This window comes from Emys orbicularis, chromosome 1 (assembly GCF_028017835.1).
Source record: "Emys orbicularis isolate rEmyOrb1 chromosome 1, rEmyOrb1.hap1, whole genome shotgun sequence".
Classification (NCBI taxonomy): Eukaryota; Metazoa; Chordata; order Testudines; family Emydidae; genus Emys; species Emys orbicularis.
Genome location: NC_088683.1, coordinates 251,326,961 through 251,348,546, shown reverse-complemented (window position 1 = coordinate 251,348,546; position 21,586 = coordinate 251,326,961).

Sequence of the window (21,586 nt, the reverse complement as noted above, 5' to 3'; positions counted from 1 at the left end):
TGATTGTTTTGTCATAAATGTTATTTAAATGAAGCCTAGATGCATATGTAATTTTTCATGTATATTTTTGTAAAGTTTTGCATTATATAAATATATTTTAATGTTTATATTTAATAAATTATGTTAACCAGTATTAGTTGCTGTATATTTTAGTCTTAACAAGTTTGTTTCCTACAAACATACTTGAAAAATTTCCTGTAGGGTAAAATAAATATACATGTTCTGATAAAAATATTAAAGTACAAAAGTTAAAATGAAAAGTGAACTTCAATTATGAAAATCATTTTTATCTTCTATAAAAAGGCTGCCTTTCCTATTTGCATTTTGCATAAAATTTACCAAAAAACAAACACAACTGCACTTTTACTCATATTGTTGAGGGTATTTAGTAATTCTCAAATATAAGTGGATTTCTTATTGTAAGCTAAAGCAATTTAATTAAAAATACAATTTAAACTCATTACAAAGACTAAACTGATTTCAGAAAAGGATATATTTAAAAAACGTACAGTACATTCTGACATGCTTATTTTAATTTAGAAAGTATGTACTACCTTCCTTTAAAAGAAAAACCGGAGAGAGATGTTACCAGCGAAAATGTGTCCTTTATAGAAGCTCAGAGTTCTGTTGATTTTAGTTTTCAGAATGACCATTATTGCAGTTGGAGTAATCTTTGATGTTAAGAAAAGTGGAAAAATCAAAGTGAAGTGCTAAATCTGTTCATTTTTCAAACATATTAATCTTGTCAAGATAATACATAAAATCAATCTCTGCATTTTTTTTCAGAGCCTTTTATTCTCTTTTATCCAAAATATGAAAGCACTTGGGAGGATACAGAAATGTGGGTGACTTTGGAAAAATGATCTGAAAATATATTTTGTCTGTTTGTATTAAACAATGACACAAGTGATGTGAACAATGTATGGCCAAAACATGAACTACTTGTTTAACTATTGGTATTCATCATATTTGTTCAGCTCATAATACGAATATACAGCAAATTTCTGGTACAGCTTTCTTAACAATTTGACTGAGTTTCAAACCCTTGACAGTAACAAATACAAATTGCACCAGCCCAAAAAAATTGTTGGGGCTAATTTTAATATTAATGAATTCTTTACAACCTCAGTTCAGCAGTTTCGATTAAGCTTTAATTAGTAGCCAGAGGGGAATCCAAAACAAAAATAAGGAGTTGAATTGCTAATTAAGTTAGTTTGATGAGGTGGAGTTTTAGTAAAAGACTGGTGGTTGTTGGCTTTGCAGGTTCTGACAAGCTAAAAATACTAAAGATTATCATTATTGTAACTAACATTCTACATTACCACCAGATTTCTGCAAGGAGCAGACAGTTCATTAGAGTACAACACTTTTGTCTGTCAGTATTAGAATTAAAGTCTTGTTAATAAGATAGCAGTGCATGGGAACCAGAGACCAAGGCAAGCAAACATGGTGTTAAATTTGCTGATAAATTATCTAGTTATTTGATACCTTGTATACATCAGAATTTAATGTACATTTATCTGTTAGTCACTCATTTAATTTCCCCAACAGAATTTTGTTTATTGGAAATTGATGTTTAGTGATCTTACCTTTGATATGCCCATCATGATTACATTTTTCTCTATTTGATTTTTTTAAATAGCTCATTGGATATTACATTCTAATGTAGTATATTTAATATGATATATGTAGAAGCAAAGACTCATGGTATTAAATACACTATCCCCTAAAAATCAACATAGTATATGAAGAGGTAATTTAAGAAACCAAAGCTGTAGCATCACCCTTAACTGCAAATCTATATGGTAAAATTATATTGCCATATCATACACCTGTGTTTTACTCTAACACCTTTGATAGTAGGTCAGATTCTTGGCAGCTTTGCATTATTATCAAATGTATTTGTAAATCTGGAAATTAACTATTGCATTCAATTAAATACTTTTGACATAATAAGTGTGCTACTGTAACTCCCCAAAGATTACTAATTATAACCACTAAAGCTCTCCAGTGATAGCAATTTGACCAAACTACACATCAGAAATACGTGATGTATCTTTGTAAGGATTGTATGGAATGTAATTTGATTTCTCTATACTTTGATGTTTTCTATAATTTGTATTTTATCCTTTTGCTTAAGGTTTCAAAGCCTACAAACCCAATAACTAAGGGATAAGAGAAGACAGGAAAATAAATGATATTGTTTCTGGGGTATTAAATATAAGCCTGGCTATCAGAGCTACATAGCACTAGCGAATTGTAATCAGGTACTTTGACTTAACACTGTTTTGTTTTATAATAAGAGTGGTTGCCATATGTTGGAAGCCCTATCTGCCTGTGTCTTAGGGGTTTCATACCTCTGTAACAAATCCAAAAACTCATTTTATAATACCTTAAATCTACCCATTGTAATGTAGCTCCACTAGTGTAAATCCACATCAAACTTTCCTCATGAATGTTGCTAGAAGATTACGTATATTATCACTGAAAGCAAAAGGAGAAGCATTGAATTAGAATGCAGTAGATACAGCAAAATAACTTTCTCTAAATCTTCTTTTAATGCATAGTTTACAATTTTCTTTCACTCAGCATGAAACTGATTAAAAGCACATGGATGCCCCTCATAAAGAATGCTTTGTGCAAATAGATGCATTGTTTAATATATTTACATCCCTGAATACTTGAAAATCTGAACTGTAATACAGCAATGTGATGGCTGTTGAAAAGAAGCATACAGTATCCATAATATATCTATTTAAATATACAGTAAATTCCTCTGTTGTTTTAGTACATTCTATCTGCAAACATATTGGTAGACCAAAGCCTGTTATAGTAAGCATATTACATTTTGGCATAAGCTGTTGATGGCACTATTTTTGATGTAGTAGCTATGTGACACCATCCAGCAAGTAAACAAACAATATGGCCATTGTTGAGGTGTGGTATAGCCCACACCACAGATGCATGTGTATATATAATCTCTAATCACTATTTTTTAAAATATAAAATATAAAACCAAATCTTTACTGCACCATAATTATTCCGCGCTATCTATTAAAGATCTATCACAAGGTTAAGGCCAAAACAGAATGCCACTGCAATTTCTTAGTATCAGACTTTACTGCACAATTACTCTTTCCCAACGGTACCACAGAGGAAATGTTTTTTTCAAACACCAGGCTAACATTTCCCCCCACGTTTTACTCCTAGCTGTCCATTTTATCTGAAACAGACAATTAATAAAATAATTATGAGTTTGATTTAAACAGGCATATAGGAAACGGAGTAAGCTCAGATCTCTGGTTAGTGAAATAAAATACTAAATAATTAAAAATACAAAGAAAATTTTCTAAATTACAAAACCTGAAAGGCAATGGCATTCTGTAAACCAATGCTACCTTTTAATGTCTATGTTCCTGATCCTCCTCTGACTAATGCTTGTTTTATACCAGTTTCACTCCCATGAATTCGATGGAATTACTCCTGATTATTGTTGGTGGCAGTGACAGGAAAACCGGACCTTTTGTATCACGTTAAGATTCTATAAAGGTTGTTACATCTAACAGAGTAAATAGCACACTAATAACGTTAATATTTGGCAGATGCTTTGGGGTAGCTACTTCTCCATGTATTGTTTTCCATTCTCTGAGTCTTGTTTCAACATCAGTGGAATCAGCTATAGAATATGCTGGACATCACAAAATTTATCTTGAGTGTCTTTTTCATACAACGAAAAATCAAAATCTTGATGATCACAGTGTACAAATATACACTCAATTTCATTAATGGAAACAATATAGTCCTGGCTATCATTTTATGTTTTTAAATATACAGTAAGATACAGTAAGAAATAAATATACAGAAAGTACAGTATTTGTTTTAACTGATGTACTTTTAGAATGAAATCTTGGCTAATTTTGAAATGACATGAGGCTCAATGAATGAGTTAAATCAAAATACAAAATGCAAAATGTGTTTGCTGAGTTTCTAGTAAAACATATCTTTTGATGCCGGTGGGATAATCACCCTCTTCACCCACCCCCCAAAATTATCATTTGGATAATGAACTCCTGACCCTGACCTGACTTGAACATGTGTATGTATGTGTTGGGGGGGAGGAGGGCTAAGTTGATAGTTGCATGTAAATTTTTAATAAATCTAGTTTTGCTTAAAATGTACCTTTTGTTCAGTTTTTACAAAGGATGGGGAGAATTATTTAGGGCGACCTAATGGTGGAGAAATCGGATGACATTAGCAAAAGAAAATTAAGGCTGTACAGCAGGAAACAACTGTAATGGTGAGGTCCGTTCGACTGGAATGTTCTCCCACGGGAACTAGAGAAAGAACCATCACATGCGTCATTAAAAATTAGGCAGGATGAAAATATTCAAGAATATTTACTGGTGGAAATCTTGAAGTAGCACAGGGGTGGATAATGATAATTCTATATTTTATGTCAATTAATATTTTGGGGGTTGATGCCTTATGTTGTAAGACATCACCCTAGCATATGTCTGCCACAGGGCTATATGTGACATGAAAATGATTGGGCTAGTCAACTTAACATACCAGAAAAAGTGACTGCCTGAAAACTTTAGAAATAGACATTAAATAAGTTGATGATTCTCAGAAACAAACGATTTTAGAAAAATAACCACTTTCCAGGAAAAAATTGATTCAAATTTTAACCATAGTGAGTTAGTAAGATACCCCTGGAAGGAAAAGATACTTTATTTCATTTGTGCACAGAAATGGACAACTCATTCTATTTCGGTATAACTGTCTATTTTAACTGGGGTAATCCTGTCACTTTTATTACATTTGTATATTTCTGTGGTATTTTACAAGACTAGGTAAAACACAGAATTGCTATCTGTTCAACCTGTGTCATGCTTGATCAAGATTCAAATATCACAGTAACAAAGCTCAGCACAGAAGGTAATTTAAAATTGTTACTTAAAGGAAGATGTGTTGAGAAGCCTGCACTCTGAACACAATAGAGGAACCCAGAAGCACTAACATCTCCATATTAGTGATGTCTATCATCACCTAACTCAGTGGAAACTTAAATAGTATTTCTTTCTTGCATTAAGCATTGCACACCTTTAACTAGTATTATATTCAGCAAATCTCTCTTTAACAGAGATCTTCAATGAGTATCTTTTGTTTTCCACACAGTATTGTATCTATTATTGCATTGCAAACCAAACAAAAATCAGCTTTCATATAATCTAGATTCAATAAGGTTTGCAAACCTTCCTTATCTAATCAACAGGATGATTTTGTTAAACTTGAAGCAAGATTTAGACAAACTTGTACGTAGGGTTTGGCCTTGAAAGGTATACATTTCTGGTTAGAGTCAGTTCTCAATGGCTTGGAAAGGATATGCTAAGGCAGAGAAGCAATATGTTGCAACAGTATCCACTGCAAAGTTATGTCTCTTCCTATGTAGATAGACAGATGGACAGGCTGGCAGACAGGACTATTCTGGTTTGGGGGAGCAGACAAAAATAATGTGATCATATTTCATCTCATTGTTCATGGCTAATGAGTTCTGCCAGCACTTCAGAGCTAGGAGGGCAGTGTTTAGAAAAGACAAAGGAATTCTTCTTTTGTCTTTCTTCACGAACTATCAGACCCTATTACTGAAAATTAAGGTTCAATAAAATTCTTATTCAGAGATAATTAGCGGACGGCTTTGTGGTGCAGAGGATAATATGACCAAAGTGCTGGTTCACAGCGGTGCGTGCTGAAGTGTGAAAGGGCCAGTTCTCGATCCCCGCTTCTGAGGTCATACCCCCTCATCCTGCATACAATGTGGCAGTCAAAATGCAGCATTCTTACCTGCTGTGATCAAAAATACACCAAAGCAAATAAATTATTTCAACCCCCCTCTCACAGTTTTTTTTTTAAACAAAGCTAGATCATTAGTAATAAACTATGACTTCATTAGAATGTTCCACATAACAGGATTACAGAAGAATGTGTCAATAATTGGCAAAGGTTTGTCTTTCATTAATTAACACCTTTGTATGAATACAAACTTGTTATCCTCACGTTTTATAGGTGAAATATTACCATTAAAATTAGACCTCCAGTTTAAAAAAAAAGGTTGCTTGTGTTAATTTGTACAACTGAACATTTTCCAAATATTGTTTATATTTGGAAAGGAACCAGTTTTGAAAGCAGCCAGCATTTTACACAAAACATTTTGTCTGAGCAAAAGGTGAAGGATGCATCGAGGATCCATTTCTAAAAATCCAGGAGCAATATTCAAGGCAATACCTGACTGAATATATTTTTTTAAGTGCACTAACTTTACATTTGCTTTTTCTTTTCTCACCTGTCACTGTGGAAGCAACTCATAAACTTAAATGCAAATGATAATATTGGGCTATTTATTTTTAATCACAGATGCTCATGTTGATAGTGAACAAAGAGACATGCTTTGTCAGCACGTTCAGGCCTGTCGAAAAGTTAGCATATTTTTTAATTAAAAAATCATATCAATTACATTTCCACCATTTTATGTGTTTGTAAATGCTTGTTACTCTATCACCTGTAAACACTGTCAGCCAGACAGGGACCTTCAAGCCATGACTCCCGTGAGTTCACACTTTTGTGAGTAGTTCCGCTGATGGCAATGGGGCTACTCATAACCAAAGGACTTGCAGAATGGAGCCTATAAAGTATGATTTCTGAGCCTGGTTTTTAGAAATGGTGAGCACTCAGAGCCCCACTTGACTTCAGGAATAAATTCTCATTCTTGAGGAAAGACTGTGATAGGGCGGGCTTTGTTAATGGTTTGTCACGTTTGCCTTGTTGTCCGGCCATATCAGAAGGACAGGAGACACTGGATGGGTTTTAATTAGGTCGTAACTTTGTTATTAACTGTCTGGGAGTACCTGGCAGATAAAAGTGTACAGTACAGGTAAATCCATGATCATTTCAATATCTACCCTGTGGGCTTCCATCCAGCCCACCCCCTTTTTCCATCCTAGTCTCCAGCCAACCCACTGCTGGGACACTCCCCCTCGAATGAGCATTAAGGTGAGCTATAAAAGAGGGAGGGGAATTGGCTGCCTGCCATGCCAGTCATAGGAGTCCCAAATTCCCCCTCTCCCTTCTCCCCGGTTTCCACTTCTTTAACAAACACTTCCTTTAAATCCTTTAACAATCCATTTATCTGATCACTGTAATCCTTTCCTCTGGAGTACCAGCACTGGACATCCACCCCACGCTTACAGGAGTTGTGAAATCATAGCCCATCTCCCGTTCCATGCTTGCCCCAGCTACACCCCCTTGAACCCACTGTGAGGAAGGCAAAAAAAAAAAATGCCACGTTGCCTTGGCCAATCTGACAGTGAGGGAAAAATTCCTTCCCGGCCTTCCAAGAAAGGAGCAGCTAGCGCAAGTACCCCCAGCAGATCCTGACCAAACCTGGTGTTTTGCAACATCCAAGGGTGGGAGGGTGGATGCTGTTCAGCTTGATCTGAGAGAGGGCTTTTCCCACTTGCCTTGCCCCTATATATTCTCCCCTCCCTTTTGGTCAGGTCACCTGGGGGGATGAGTCAGCATCCCCACGCTGACCTGCTCTGCGGCTGCACCATGTCAGTGCTTCTCTACCTCTTAAAGAAGCATAACTCTTCCCCCTGACAAGTCTGACAACAGCCCCCTTTCCCACGCTTAAGGTGCGGTGCAGTCATTCTGGTCAAATACAGCATGTAGCACTGTGTAAGGTATATAAATGGAAATAGCTTAAATATAATGTTAGGTTTGTCCTCTGCATTACATCATGGAAGTCAGTGGCCAAACTCCCATAGACTTCTGTGGGGCCAGGATTTCACCCATTATGCACATTAGCACTTTTGCACACATTTTTTGTTGTGTGGTGAACTACGTATGTGGGAAAACTGCTGACTGCTGCAGATGCGGAGGTGTGCAGGGAATGTACCAAGGGTTAGTTTAGGAATCCAAAAGCAATTGCAATAGAGTGTGTGCAAATCAGAAATATAGTGGTCTCATGCAAGCCTCTTCTGCTGTCTCTTTTAACATTGATTATTTATGGATAGAATTAATGGGCCAATCCTGACTTCAGTGGAAATATTGTCAAGCCAAAAGCTGCTGGATTAGGCCTCTTCATTCTATGCATCTCTTTAGTATAAAATAGGACTTGTAGCCTTCTTATCTAAATATTATCCATAATGTAAAATACAATATATTCCAACTTCTGTTATCAGTTGTCCATTAATTTGTTCTATTAATAAACACTTGTCAATTTTCAAAAGTAGAAAACATAATAAAGAGACCAATATTAGGGTTCAGTCCAAACCCCACTGTGGTCGATAGACGTTTCCACTGACTTCCATGAGCCTGGGACCCAGCCCTGAGCTATTTAGAATTAAATCGTTTTGCTTTTAAAAGAAAATGCTGCAAAATCATTTTGGTAAGTTTAATTTTAAAAAGACGTGGGAGTGTTTCTTTAGGAAGCTACTGCCCTGTGATTCTGAAATGTAGCCGAGGGTGGAGAAAGTTTGGGGAATACAGTATATAGGCCCCGAAAGCCGAGTTCACAGTTCATTGCGTGAAAGTTCTGGAATTCAGCAGCTTTTGCTGCCACACTTTTCATTACCCCATTGCCTGACAAGTTTCTGATTCTGGGTGAGTTCATGACAATCTGTGCAGTGTAAGGGGCAGGGCAAAAATGCATTGCCCTGGAGCAGCCTGGGAGAGAGATTGCGAGCCACTGTGTCACTGTTCTGGATCTGTACCTGGTGCAATGTAAGCTCCCTGATGTGCAGTGCAGCTATTCCACTAGGCATGTTAGAGATGCAGAAACAAAATGATGCCTCTTCCTGCCGACCTGCACAAGGAAGGGAGTAGCAGCTCTACACAGCCTGCTTGTCCCCTCACACTGCTACCTATTACGTGGGTAGGTGGTATAAGGCCCTTTGCTCTATTACACTCCCGCAGCACTGCAGCAGCCAAGCCAGGATTTGGCCCTGTACATCTAGGAACTGTGTATGTGTATTTCCATCAGAGTCAGCCTTCATCTTAGAAAGGTTAAATTCCTTAGACCTATTCTGATCTCATTCGCATCAGAGTAAATCTGAAGCCAGTCCATCAAAGTCACTAGTTACAAAGTAAGATCCACCACTACCACGGTACAGAGTTCCACTCAAATCTGGGATTCTATATGATCTAAGGCCACAATCCTGCAACTTGTTCCACCCAGGAAGATCACTTTCCCTGTGTGGGGCCCCATTGACTGGCCTAAGGATTTGAACCAAGAATCAAGGCCTGAGTGAGAACACAAACGGGCCATTTGGGAGGCCTGTAATTTAGAACCAGTCACTCGTGCAAAAGGGAAAAATGTTAAATCCCCATAGATTGCTTAGGAAAAAATGTTGTGCACATTTTAAAAAAATAAAATTAGTTAAAATACTCTACATAAAATGAATTAACTAATAGAACTTGTGAAAGAGTAGGGGACCTAACATTCCTTTTTAATAACTTTTTTCCAAGTGAATTTGTACAATAATTCAATCTGCAATGACTTTCTGCTTGGCTTTTCCTTTCTTTCTTTCTTTCTTTCTTTCTTTCTTTCTTTCTTTCTTTCTTTCTTTCATTTATTTATTATGTTTAACACTGGGTTTGTCACGTTTTCAGTAATATGAGGAGTAAGTTAAAAATAAAGCCATGTAATTAATAAATAATGTCTATCTTCAGCAGTTACAATGCACTTTTCACCATGTTGTTTATTTGAGGAAGTTTTCAGATGTGTCTCCCACCCTGGGATATTTTAAGGCATCTATTCTATGGAATGTAGGAGTTATTTCAGTGTTTGTGGAAAGTATCACTTTAGTAATAGCTTAGAGAATTTGGTTACATGAAGCTATAACAAAATTACCCTGTGAAATCTTTTAAAAAGGAAGGAACAAAATACACCGCTACCTCGATATAACGCAACCCGATATAACACGAATTCGGATATAACGCGGTAAAGCAGTGCTCCAGGGGGGCGGGGCTGCGCACTCCGGTGGATCAAAGCAAGTTCAATCTAATGCGGTTTCACCTATAACGCGGTAAGATTTTTTGGCTCCCGAGGACAGCGTTATATCGAGGTAGAGGTGTAGTTGGGGAAATGCCTTGCATCACTACATTTTTAAATTACTATACATTAATGACTGATTAAGTATGATTTGACCTCTCTCAAAATCTTTAATAGCATTCAAGTATTCAGTAATTTTGATTGCTTTCATTGACTTACAAGTGTTTGTTTTTTTTCAAGACAAAGCGCAACAGCAACCTGATTTGTAATCAAGATTGTATGAGAGATAATATAAAATAAATTCCCAATCAGATTTTCAGTTTATCTAGTTGAAACAGAAAGTTTCTTGGGAAATTTATTTGGGGTTAAACTATTCACTTTAAAAATAAATCAAATAGTTGATGATATACCTCTAACAAGTTTACCTCCACATCTGTGCTTCTTACTTTATATTGATAGTCAATAAACATAAATATAGACAATGCAAAGAGCCCAGTTTTGTTCACCTTATGCTGGGAAACTCTGATTGACTTCATGGCTGCATGACTGGATTCCAAGAACCAAACCTTTCCCCTCAAAATTAGAGGTATGGTACCTGTAGGTAAGAAGGAATTGTTTTGTTTGAGAAAAAGTTTACCCAAAGAAAAGGAATAAATAGCATACACAAGTAATGATATGATTAGACTTTTACATTGTAAATAGAAGAGTGATTTACATATTGGACAAGAGAAAACATGGTGCTCTATTTTCATAGATGACACTGATTTGTGTTCCGGCACTTAAAAGCTTGCAAAGTAAATATAAAACAAAACACAGTTTTCTCTTTCTAATTATTACGTGAAATGCAGGCTTCTCAAATATTTGGATGAATCCCTGTTTATAAAGCACTCTAAACAGCATGGTAGTGATCTGATGGTAATAAATGGGAATCTGTTACCAGAAGGTTCAAGCTTTTCCTGGATTTTTTTTTTCAATCTCCAAAAGCAGAGTCACAGTACGATAGATTGAATGCATTCCTTCAGAGAAAACACAGTATATATTTTTAAACAAAGATGTTCAAACTTCTCTTTGTAATGTATACATATTGTACATGTGTAGGCATCCTTTTAGACAGCATTTGCTTTAAAAAAACAAAAGAAGTAATACTCTGTACTATAATATTGGCCTCAACTGTTGGGTTAGAAGTTTTTGATACTGATGCTCAATTTATCAATTATTAACAAGACCCAAGCCAAAATGTGGGTGTCTAAAGTTAGGCCCAGAACTCCATTTTCAGGTATCCAAATAAAAGTGGCCTGATTTTTCCAGAGTGCTGAGCACCCACAGTTCACATTGACTTACTGGAGAGCAGCAGGTACTCAGCAATTTTGAAAAACAGGCCATTTTTCTGTAGGTGTCTACGTATGGATTTAAGTGCTAACTTTAGGGACTCGCCTTTGAAGGTTTTGGCCCAAGTCATTAAAGTATATAAATTGATGCAAGCACCATTAAGAATGGCTAATTGTCACGTTAAGTATGGCTGGTAAGATTAAATCTCCCCATAACTTCCTTTATGTGGTTGCACCACTGCATAGGATGGTCAAAAGAAACTAACAGATAAGTGTTCACTTTTTGTTACTGTATTTAAAATAAATCTGATAAGGAGTTGATTAGTCTGGTGCACTACATTAGGCGTACCTCTTCCTATGCCTAACAAATAGAACAGGTCTATAAAAAACAGAGAAAGAAAATCAGTGGTGGAAAGTTACCCTCACATGCCCTTTTAGGGCTGAGGATGGCTATTTTTAACATAAATATAACCACTATGGTTGATACTTAGTGATATTATGCCGTTAGTTCACACCTGATACAGTGTGGAATGTCATTCCAATTTAGAAATGAAAGATTTTATTTTGCAATAGTTATTGAAAGTTATAAATAATGGATTGCTGAATTGAATTGCAATGCACAAACAAGGCTATAAGTTGCTTTGATCTCAGTTCCATAATATTGCATAGTAATTTACTTTTTGTGTAGGGAAAACTTTCTTTCAAAGAGTTGAACATGTCTCCTCTCTGAGATTTATCATGAGCCAATATCAATGGCTGTTCAATATAATAAGTTCCATCAAACTCTTCAGGATTGATTTGTAGATCTTACTATCTAGCTGTGGCCACTTGGTTGCTGAGTTCTCTTGTAATCTCTTTAAGGCCTATATTTGTTTTTGTTGTTGTTGTTGTGTTTCTCTCTACACTAGTACATGAAGACTGGTACTGATACTCACAACTCTGCGGAACGTAGATGCTACTATTTTGAAACCAAGGCCTGGTGGGTTTGCAAGGAATAAAGTTAAAAACAGGGTACCCCCAATCGCTCCAAACACTTGAAAAGTTGCACAAAGGAAGAACAGTTAGTTAATAAGAAAGCTTTAACTAAACAAAAAAAACATGACAGGTATCTGCAGAAACCTGAATTCATTCTTCTCTTTCAGAGTATATCCAGTTCTTTTGCCATTTACAAAAACTCTGTTCAAACTTAGTGGCTATTAAAAAAATCTCATCTAATTAAAACAGTTAACTAGTTAAGAAACATCTATGGGAGGAGCAGTGAATGAATTGGATTTAGTCCTTTTTTGTAGTCTTTTCTTCAGTGGGCAAAACAGAGAATTTGCTGTTCCTACATAAAGGTCATTATTAGCCTGAAGGTCTATGCAAATCCTTAACACCAAACACTAATAATATCAGAATGGAGTGAGTAATAAAAGAAATAAAGAAATGGAGAGTACAAGATAGTCTATGGAAAAGGATTTAACAACCTGTCAGTAGAATGTTTTCTTTGTAAATGTTTTATACGTGACATTTGCTTTCACAGGCAAATTCCCAGTTATCATTAGGACAAGCAAAATCCTTCAAGTTGATCAATAAAGAACTATCTTTATGTTTAGTTTGGATTTTACAATGTTCCCTTACTGGTGTGCTCCTGTGTCATTCTTTTTCGAAGACATTGACCATATGATGATATTCAAATGGCCAAGCGTTTACAATTTTCAGATCTGCCAAATAGCGAATCAACCTTTATAATTAAAGGTGACAAGCTGACAAGGAAAATGAATGTAAAATTGTATACGTATATGAATTTTTGTGTCAGATCGCCGTCTGTGCACTTGTTTTCTCTTTGTCAATAGCCGAAGGCTCATTTCTCTGCACTAGAAGCGCATTTTATATCGAGGCCTTCAGACAGCTCCCCTTCGCCCTAGTGAATTTGCTGATTAATTTTGGATGCTCCTCTTAATTAACACCCCAAAGGAAGTCTAGATTTTCTAGCCTATATTCCATGTAAAACAAGTGAATCTGAAGAACAATGACCTAAGGAGACAGGCGACTCTGTCCGAATGACATTACAAGAACATTGAATATCTCACAAGTCAGGACCTGGTCAGGCAATGCCTAGGGAAAATGTAGGCCTTTAATCAGGGCAGAAATGAGATTCATATTAGTCCAATTTCATTTTCTTTATTGCTGACAAAGAGAGGCTGGGATGGATGCCACCTGACAGTTGAAACATGGTGTCCCTATGCAGGAGCGGGTGCCACTGGCCTTGATTAATAATCGGTACCATTTTGACTTTGAGGCAGATAAGTAGATGATGGATGAGAGAAAAATGGTGAAGTGATTTATTAGAACATTAGGATAAAATAACAGACTGGCTAATTGCACATGAGCCTCAAAAACATAACTGTGGAGTCAGAAATATACTGCCAGGTAGCAATAATTTCCACATCAGTTTTCATTATCAGCTATTTTTATAGAAGAACTCTTATATTTAGAGTTTCTGAGTATAAAGCTTTGACAGTTCTTGTACTTCAAGCTAGTGAAATATTGAGTTTTCAATTTATATACTACTTATCACTGCACAAAAGAAGGAACCACTATAACTAAGCTGTGCACACTAAACCAACTGTTGCTTCCCTGTCAAAGCTAATAAAACCTCCTTGTCCCTACATTTCCTAGCAGACATTAACAGGATAAAATATTTTAAGGCATTCTGAGATGCATGTGTGTCTAGCCCAAAACCCAACATAAGGAAATATCTGTGACCTATATTAGATCCTATAAAAGTTTATCTCTTTTCTAATTCATTTTTGGGTGCTTTGAGCTTCCAGATCTGCGCCTTGATAGTTATTTTAGAGGCTGAGTCGTCTACTGCTTGCTCTTTTATACTGCATATGCTCAGCATAGTACAATTGCAGATTAGAAAAGCATATGCCAACCTATCTGTTCCTTGTCTGGTAAAAACCTTCATCTTGTTGTTATGATTCCTTTTTTTTTTTTTAATGGAAAAATGTTCAACCAATCTCACTTGGAAATTTTAAACTTCTAACCTGCAAAATCTGTTTAATTATTTTACTACTCAACTGCCAACATAAAATGTGACTGAATTGTTGTGCAATTCTGATTGTTAAACCAACTGAAATTAAATAAGACCAACAACTATATTGTCAGTATGTGATAGATCACAAATTAACATTAATAAAGGGACTAAGGAGCTAATATATGACCCAGGTGTAATCTATTTCCATACTATTGGCAGGACAGAAATGCCACATTTCATAGTTACACTATATGAAGTTTAAGAGACGGAAGATTCCATGTAGGTAAGCAAAGAGAATTTTCAAACAATGAAATGCAAGCAGTTTGTTATAGTACAAAGGTAGAATTATACTGCTCAGAAACACTAAAACAAGAAATAATCCAACCCTCTCTCTCCCCTCCCCTTTCTTTTTTAACAGGGATAAAAAAGGGATCCACTGGATTAAAAGGTATGTGAGATCAATTTCTGATCCAGTTTTGAACTGCAAAATGCCAATAATGGTTTATTTTTGTTGAGAGTCAACTAAATTACATATTGATTTGTTAAGAATTTATCTGGACAAAATGTTAATAGAACGAAATGTGAAAAGTTTATTTTAAAGCGAAATTAGAAATGGCCAAATAGAATTTTGGACTGATTTGAAAATTTAAAAAAATCCATTGTCAACTTTGTTGAAAACTGGGCTAAATTCTAACCTGAGAACTGCTGTACATGTCTGAGGAAAGTATAGGATCCCAGGCAACTGCAGAACAGACAGGGGTCTCTGTGCCTCAGAATTCTACCTCATTCCAATTAACATGGATTTCATTCTGGTGGTCAGTATGAATGTCTGTTAAAACCCCAAAGGGGCAGAGCATAATTTGGAGAAAAGGAGGGTGTTTCAAGCCAGATACGCTACTTTCAAGGCTGTATTTGGTAGAGCAACTTACAAATGACATTGCAAAGAGTAGCTTGGGCTCCATGCCCCTGCAGCATACTCAAGGGGGAGCCACACGGCTATCTATGAAAAGGACACCTTTCCCTCATCCACATAGGATGAGGGATGGGTGTGTGATGGGTTTTAATCCCAATGTAGGCCTTGCTAGAGTCCTAGGCACGGTTAATAGTATGAACCAAAGTAGGCCTGGCCTTGGCAGAATAGTAACACACCAGCTATTGGCTAACCAAATAAACACATTCCTGACCAGAGGATGGTATAAGAACACACCGACCTCCCCAGTAACTACGTAAGCAAATTCCTAAGAGATGGTAACAGGACACACAGACCCCTTGCAAGTTAAGGATGGAATGACAGGCTAATGGATGAGGACGTTTTCTTTGACCTGGCAGCTAATAATGAAAAGCATGTGGAAGATACTATGTAACTCGTTTGCATCACTATTTAAAAGGAGAGTGGAAGGAGAGGCATCTTTGTACTGGCCTAGGGGACAGCATGGTGTTATGTTGATTGAGCTGGTACCTTGTCACAGACATACATGTGTTAGTGTACCTGTAGCTCCTAGGAGGCACTAGTACCATGCTTTGTCAACAATAAACCTGGCCGAGCAATTTCACCACTGATCCAAGCCGGTGGTCTTTCTATATGAGTAATGAGGTGTGCTGAATCAACATGCTGCACTCTCTGCTGGTGCAGAATATACAGGAGCTCCAGACACAGGAGAGCGGCAGCAGTATAGCATCCCTTAGCAAACTGAGAGAGGTTATAATGGAGAAAGAAGGTTATGTTGTTAGCTCTGAGAGGGGAGTAGGGTTCCGTGAGTTAGAGCAGGGGATTGGGAACCAGGACCTCTGGTTTTTAGCCTGGCTCTGGGAGGAGAGTGGGGGTTACTACCTTCTCCCGTGAAATCTGAATGTGTTCCCCCAGCATCTGTTGCTTTTGTCTGTATACCAAATGGATTGCAGGAGTGCCCTCCCCTGCTGCAGTTAACTGTTTCTGGGCAACGCCATGCATTAATGCATCAATTCTAGGTGTTAAACCACTCACTCACGGTTTATTATTTATATACTGTCATTCCTCCAACCCTCACAAACAAATCACAGCCTCTGTCTCTTAGGTGCTCTTAGGTGTTTCCCCATCCATCTTATCTACCAATCTAGTCAAATCATTTGATAATTCTTCTCCCTCTGCACTTACTTCTCCCACTCTAACAGGCACCATTCTAGGTTTCGGTTTCAGTTTTGCCAGAACCTGGTTCTCATTAGCTGGTGGTGATTGCAGTGCAGGGGCCCCTGCCCAGGGACTGCCTGGTGACTATTGGTCTGGGTCATTCCACATGTTCCCATTCCAACACTCATTCCAAACATCCCATTTCCATCTTTTAGTTTTGCTAGGGCCATCTTTTTCCATTTCTGTCCCCATCCTTCAGGCACTGTATAAGTCCCCGAAGCTCGTTGTTGCCCACCAAGGTTTATAACAGGGGATGGCACTGCTCTTCTTTGCATAGTCTCTACAGGTGTTTCCAATTTTCTACTCTGTTCTTGTGCTTGCTGTGACATATCCTGTGTCTGGACTGCTTTCTGTCCTGCTAGCAGAGCTTGCACTTTCTATGCTCTATTGCTTCTGTTGCTTCTTCTAACTCTTTTTTTGTTTGTTTGTTTGTTTGTTTCTGTTACCTGCCTCGCCCATTTTGTGGTGTGTTGTCTTAGCCCTCTAACAGCCCCAGCCATAGTTTGTAATATTCTACATTTCTTACTCTTATTATTTTTGGTCAAGACTACAGTCTCTGCCATTGCCTTACAAATTCCAGTCTATGTTTACCAACTTTATTTTTTGACCTCATATGGACTGCACTTTACTTGTTTGCTGGCATATCCATACTCTATCAAACTCTGTGGGGATTTTTAAGGGGGGGGTGGGAATGAGGGGATTCCCTAGCTCCACATATTTTGTGCCAGTATAGGTTGCAAACCTTAGAGCAGGCGGGCAAAGTACCTAATTAATTATGCTCTGCACCTGAGAGGTAATTGATTAACTGCCTCCTGGCCAGAGGAGGCAGAGCTAGGTTGTATAAGTAGCTAAGGAAAAGCCAGAGCCTGCCTCTAGGAGAGAGGAACTGAGAGGCATTCCCTCTCCCTGGGAAGGTCCAGTAGTTTGGGATTGGCTGTGACTAAGAAGCAGAGCTACAGGGGCAGGGTTAGCTCCTCTGGTTGGGCTCTAGAGTGGAGAGGAGCCCTGAGCTAGAGTCTAGAGGACCAAGAAATACGATAGAAGCCCATGAGGGGCAAAAGGTGAGTTTAAGCAGGACTTAGACTCCCAGCAGGGAAAAGCCTATGTGGGGAGCAGCAGTGACCTAACAAGGGGGAAGAATTGAAGTCAAGCACCAGGAGTGTCAGAGGACTTATTGTTCAGAGTTGAAAGGAAAGGACCCAATTGTTAGTGACTTGGCCCAAGAATTGAGCCACAAAAGACCCTTATGAGGCAAGTCAGAGAAGGGACCAGCCAGGAATGATCCTTGAGGCTGAGAAAGTAGCCATTAGAGGGTGCGTGAGAGGCAAAGTCTGCCTGCAATGCTGCATCTGGGCATGAGGGGGCATCGTAAAGGTAAGGATGTGCACCTACGGGTGTGTTTTGCTTTAGTAAAGGGCATGTGAATGGTGCTATGACTTGTTACTTTGATGTCCAAGCATGAGTGGCTCTCCTGAGTTTGGTAAAGCCGGTGGGCAGTCACTACAGATAGCTGGCAGCGCAAGGAGAGGCCGTGCTCTGCGGGGCCTGGGAAGAGCTGAAAGGAATCAGATGGCTCCTCCCTGCCTGGCCTACAGTGAGGTTGTGTTTTGGGTGCACCCACCCCCCAAGGCCTGAGCGCAGAGAATAGGAAATGGGAGGAGAGACTGCACTGTGGGTTCCTCAGGCCCACAGCACTGTGCAAATGAGATGGCTGGCTTCCACCAGGCAAGTCAGCACTGAAGAGTGGTGCACTATTGCTAGACCCAGAGTGCAGCGAGGCAGTATGAGCTGCTCTTTGCTTCAGCCAACTGGCCTTAAGGAATCCAACTGACAGCTCTTCATTATCTCCAGATTTGGGGAACACTGAGTGAAGTGAAGCGTATATTGCAGCACCAAGGGACAATCGAGAGTTTTGGTTAACTAGGCTTCCATCAGCTGGCTTTGTACCCTTACTGGCTTTGTACATTTGTCACTTCTCAGATTCAGGTTTCTGTATCTTTCTTGCATTCACTTGCATAACAGGTTCCTAGTCTTCAGAACACATCCCAAAATCAGAACTCAATAGAACAACTACATATGCTCCTTTCTCTGCTACATAACCATGACTTGAATATAGCTAGCAGAAGGGGGACAAGTTTTATATGACTGGCTTAAAGAGCTGTGACTGGATACAATGAGAGGATTATTACATCATGCCACAATCGAGCACAGGCATAGTGCAGTTTATGCAGCATGTTAAAGCAAAAAGCTGGTGTATGATATGCCTTTCTCACTTCACAAATACACATGTGCCATGTGCCAGAGTGTGACTGCAACCACTACTGTGCTTCATATATTTAATATGCTGTGCAACTACTGGTTGAAAAGCCCTGTAACTGGGATTACCATGGCCATGTTCCTAACCAGTGCACATCTGGTAACCTCGCTCAGTTACAAAACTATTACTGTGTTGCTGTGTCATTTACTGGGTAGAATGCAGGTGATCCACAGTTTACTAAACCATGGGATTTACCATGATCGTGTATTTTATGCAAACTTGATGGGACAGTGAGTGTGGTTCAATGAACTGAGCACAACTCCAGGAACCAAAAACTGCTAAATTCAAATCCCAGGTTAACAATTAATTTGCTGTGTGGTTTTAGGCAAGTCACTTAGCCTCTCTGGACCTCAGATTCCCTACCTTTAAAATGTGTGTGTGGGGGGGAGGAGGAGAATAAGCAATTATTGCAATACTGCTTCAAATAGGAACTCTCTGGCCCTATGTCTCTCCTGCTCTCTCTCCCTTGGCTCCTTTCTTTTCCCTAATAGCTGCTCTTGGAGTCTGAGAACAGCGTTTTACCTTTCCTCCCAATGGACTGCTGAGAAGAAGAAAAGGAATGCACTCTCTTCTTTCTCTCTCTCTCTCTTTCTCGTTACTTCCCATCTCCATTTAGATACTGAGTAAAAGGAAGGGGAGGAACTATTAGTCTTCTGGCCCAAATCCTATCAATAAGATAAAAACATGTGGGAAATCTCTGGTATTACACTTTTTTCAATGCAAATACAGTGCCACCTCATTTCACAAGGAGTATTAATCAAAATAGTGATTAATCATGTTCAATAAAACACAGAATTACCATGTCAGCTGTTTTTTGGTCTCTTTTCTCATTTTTTCCCTCAATTTTCCTCATTCTTTCCCTAAAACCTTTCTGTACATTCGCAGTTCATTGCTATCTAACTCCAGCCTTCTCATTATTTTTTCTTCTGCGTTGTCCTGGTGTGTTTTCCTTTGATTTTTTTTTTTTAATTTCTCCCCTCTTGAATCTTTCCATCTCACTGGTTTTACTTTCTCTTTTTAACCTGCATCCCTTTTCTTTAATGCTGGCTTTTATTACTTTACCTTCTTTCCACTAGTCTCTCTTCCCCTTCACTAATCCAAAGGAGAGACTAGTTAGGGCCCATACTTTGCTAATTTTCTCTCTCCATTAGTTCTTCTTGTGCTCTGTGCTCCTCATTGTATTTCCTTCCCCAAATCTCTCCTTGCCTTGTACCAAAATTTTCCCCAACACATCTCCTTGAGTGTCCTCTTTGTGCCTCCTATCTCTTCACCAAGCTCCCCCTACAGATTCCATCTTTATCCTTAATGCTGCCCTCCACGCAATTTCCTATCTCCAGTCCTTCCTTTCTCCCCAGTCCTCTTACTCCAAGCATTACATCCCATCCTGTTCCTTTCTCCCTAGTCTGCCCAGTTTTCCCTCTCCAGTCCTAACTTCTCCTTTAGTCCCTCAAGATCTCACCCATCCCATTTTCTCCCGCGGATCTCTTTCCCAACCCCTTCAGCCTTCGCTATTTCCCTCACATTTCTCCTCTTCAGTCGGGCTATTTATTCCTCCTTCTGAGAGTCTGGTCCATCCATGGCCCTCCAATATCATGGTGAATAGAATCCAATAGCCTAGACTTGTGCTTAATGCTCTAACATTCTTATTTAGCTTCCCCATCGTCTGTGGGTCTAGAGGATCAAGAGCAGAGGGTCCCAGATTTTGTTCTGTTAAATACTTGCTATTGGGTCTTCAGACAGCAGGCTGATCACACTGTGCGTGCTGCTCCAACAGCACATTCATAAACATCAGCTAAAAATACATAATTTCCTAGTGTTGCTTAGTGGATAGAGTATTAGATTGGGATGCAGAATACCTGGATTCTATTTCTAGCTCAGCTACTGGCCAGGTAGGTGACTTTGGGGAAGTCATTTCACCTTTCAGTGCTGCACTTTTCCCACCTGTAAAATGGAGATAATAAATGTAATATAATTGTGACTGGGAAGAGAGATGGTACTTCAGACAATTTCTCTATTCAAATGATTTGCTATGGTATAGGCTCATAATCATCCCCTACCATAGAATTGCCTCAGTGTATGTTGTGGGGAAAAAGAAGTGTTGTGGGAATCTCATAAGAATCACCTGTCAGAAATTTCCCCAGATCTTCCCGGAGAGGATTTGAGGTCTGGTTCTGAAATGCATCTTTGGAACTGATGACCTTCCATTCTGGTGTACTGTTAATAACTTCCTGACCCTCTGCTAATGTCGTTATTGTGGATGACAGAATAGTTTTTCTATTTTTCTAGCATAGTCGCTCCAGCACTGGTTTTCCTTTGTTTTGTTACCCACTGCTAAGGTGGATCTAGGGCTCCCCTACCTCAGCAATAACTAGAATGAAGATTTAGCCTTTCTAAAACCTTTATCACCCTAGTACACCCTCAGTTCAGAGGGTTTATTTCTCCCTTTTATTCTGAGCTGCCTTTTCCTCTTTATAATCCTTCTAGCATCACAGAACTGGGCAGATTCCCATAGTACTACTAGCTGCTGCTGAAGTATGCTACATAGTGGCCCTTCCTAAATACCTGAGGCTGTCTCTACCCTACGAGTTCATGTACACATGCTCGTGTACACTGCAAGCTCACGTACATATGCTCACGCTAGCTCTCATCGAGCGAGTGTGACTATACATAGCAGTGGAGATATCACAGAGCCATGGAGGTT